Genomic DNA, 3,232 nt, shown 5'->3' with positions numbered 1-3,232 from the left:
TATTTACCTTCAAGAACACTCCACAGTAAAACTCCTGAACATTAATCTCTATCTCAGACTCCACTTCCCAGGAAACCAAATCTGCAAGGAAAACTGAAATGTCCAAGAATCTCAGGCAGATGAAACTCAAGAATCCAAACGTTGTCATCATATTTGTCTCCAAACCTTTATATCCTTACCCACCTACTGATTTCGTTTGTGTTGGTATAATTCTTATGCAGCTTTTTAGAGCAAGGTCATAGAGATGGCCTATGGCAGCACCAGGCATACATCATTTGCAAAGAGATAAAAGTTTGAGTCCCTGACAACTCCCCACCATCACGCAAAAACTAATTGTTTTTTTTTTTGAGTCAAGTGCCCATTCCTGGGACAATCACTGTGTCCAAGGGGGCTGAAGTCCTCTCATTAGCCATCCTCAGGCAAAGAGTGTAGGTCCACATAGCTCATAGAAGGATATAGAATGGGGGCTTGACAGTTGTGAAAAGAACAGGATGCATGGCAGAGGTAAAAGGAACAGAAATTCATTTTTCATCAGCACCAGGAACAAAACTCATTAAGAATCTCAGTGTAGTAACACATCTCTCTTTATTCAGCAATTGCATACACACTACTTGGAATAATTAGGAACCTATTTTTTAATTTGAGTTTTCAAGAAGGAATCTTACTCAGGATGCAAAGTCAGGGAATTTCCTGGAGACATACATCTGCTTCTCCTCTCTCTCCTTTTCCTCAGTTAGAGTTGTCTAGGGTTTCAATCACAAGCCTGATTATAGTGGCTATTGATGTTTATTGGGTGTGGTGAGTACTTCCTTATGTTCACCACTGTCTGGCTTGACACTAACAGCTTAGGAGACAATATAAGCCAACGTGGCTGGAGGAAGATAAACTGTTAGCTAATGCATAGAAGCTCAATTTTCTTCATTCCCCATGTCTAGTCAATGCCAGTCAACCAGTAACTGTTGCTTCTTTATCAAACTTTGTGCCTATCTTTCTAAGAGCAGTGCATGTTACATTGTACTTAAACAAGTTTTCAAAAGGAAAGTTACTTTGCATAAAAGAAAGATTTTACTCTTCATTGCAACTGCTCTCTCTTTCTCCAGCTGTGAAACTGATTGAGGTGATTACAGTTCTCAAGAAATTGATACTCACAGCCCTGTGATTACTTTTATAAAGGAGGGGGAGAAAGAAATAGAAGGGAATAGTTGATTATCCATGGAAAATGTTCTTTCTTTTTTGAATTTTCTTCTTAAATTATGGAAGGAGGAAAAGGGAGTGGGAAAATGTTCAAGAAATAGGTTTATGTAAAACAAGGAACATTATTTCCTAGTATATACATATTCATCTTTCCCTTCTCATTGCCTCGCTAGCAGAGTACAGGCTTCAGGAGGTAGATGGGAAAATGTGGGAAAGACTTAAAGATTTATGTAGGATGAGAGAAGATGAACCATAGGCAGGGAAAGACAAATGTGGAGAGAAGGACAGAGGAGAAGATTTCAGTGAGTTTCAAAGAGCTCAATGGAGCAACAGTCACCTTTATGGAAGAGTTTGAGAGCAACAGAGTTGAGGAGAGAGAGCAGATTTTTTAAGGTGCTTTATTCCTCTTTAGGCATATATGCTTTAGTTCTTTAATCACGTGAGAAAATGAGTACAAATCTGAATTACTTTTTGTATCAAAATCCAGTCAGGAAAAACAGAAACCACCATATTTCAACAAGGGGAATTTCAAACCAGGAAATTGCTAACATGGGTGATGGTAATGTGGAGAATCCCTACAGGGGCAGCTGAGGCAACATAAAGATGAACAACTACAGGAAGTGGTTACCACCTTAGGGTTAGGGGGAAACTGGGAGGAGGTGGTGTAACTCCAGCTCAGAAGCCAAGGCCATCTAGCAGGATCTAGAACTACGGTGGTGATGGCCAGCAGGAACTCCTACACAGAGGGAGGGTCTGACTCGTGGGAGCTGGAGCCTCAGCACAGATGCAGCCCCTTCGTGGGATGCAGACCCTTGAAGCAGAAAGCTCATGGAAGAGACACTCTGGCTTCTCCCCTTCTGTCCATCCTCCAATTTAGCTAAACATACAAGAAGCCAGAGGCCAAGGAGGCTGGCAAATATAAGTCTCCCTGAGACACAGCAGAGCAAGGAAAGGGTGGGAAATAGATCTGAAAGCAAAGAAGCAAATAACTGGCACATGTTTTGATAGTCTGTGTTTCTTTGAATTCATCTCTGTGTGAAATGGAACCATGAGGCCAACTTCCCTTTATGTGGGTAATACATGATTGAAGTGCCATGGAGGTCAAAGTTGAGTACCTTTCCTTAAATATTAAGAAGTGTAAAATCGGCCTGGACAACAAAACAAGACCCCCTATCTACAATTTATTTTAATTAGCTGGGTGCAGTGGTGCCTGCCTGTAGTTCCAGTTACGTGGGAGTCTGAGATGGGAAGATCGCTTGAGCCTGGGTAGTTTGAGGTTGTAGCAAGCTATGACCTCACCACTGCACTCCAGTCTGGGTGACAGAGCGAGACCCTCTTAAAAAAGAAAAAAGTGAAAAACAATACTACTTAACTGTCATAAGTCCAGAAGCTGTCTCAAGTTGTTCTTAGACAGCATCAAAAGAGTTCATACCTTTTCACCTCTTTTTAATTCTTTTGTTCCCTTCCACTCCTCCCATTTCCTTTTTTTAAACTCCCTCAGTTTCCTTATCTGTAAATGTAATCATAACAATAGAACATACTTTATAGGGATTGAGTTGTGTGAATCAAATGAATTGATATGTGTGTGTTTGTGTGTGCATGTGTGTCTGCATGTGTATACACACATATGCAGTCATACATCACTTAATGACAAGGATACATTCTGATAAATGCGCCGTTAGTCAATTACATAATTGTGTGAACATCATAGAGTGTACTTACACAAACCTAGATGGCATAGCCTAGTACACACAGCTACAAACCTCTACAGCATGTCACTGTACTGAATACTGCAGCCAATCGTAACATAATGGTAAGTATTTGTTTATGTAAATATATCAAAACATAGAAAAGGTAAAATAAAAATACAGTAAAAACGATTTAAAAATGGCACACCTGTATAGGGTACTTACTATGAATGGAGCTTGCAGGACTGGAAATTACTCTGGGCGAGTCAGTGAGTGAGTGGTGAGTGAACATGAAGGCCTAGGACATTACTGTACAGTACTATAGAATTTATGTACACTACTATAGAATT

The sequence above is a fragment of the Eulemur rufifrons genome, chromosome 30 (assembly GCF_041146395.1).
Source record: "Eulemur rufifrons isolate Redbay chromosome 30, OSU_ERuf_1, whole genome shotgun sequence".
Lineage (NCBI taxonomy): Eukaryota > Metazoa > Chordata > Mammalia > Primates > Lemuridae > Eulemur > Eulemur rufifrons.
Note: the sequence above shows the minus strand (reverse complement) of the source record.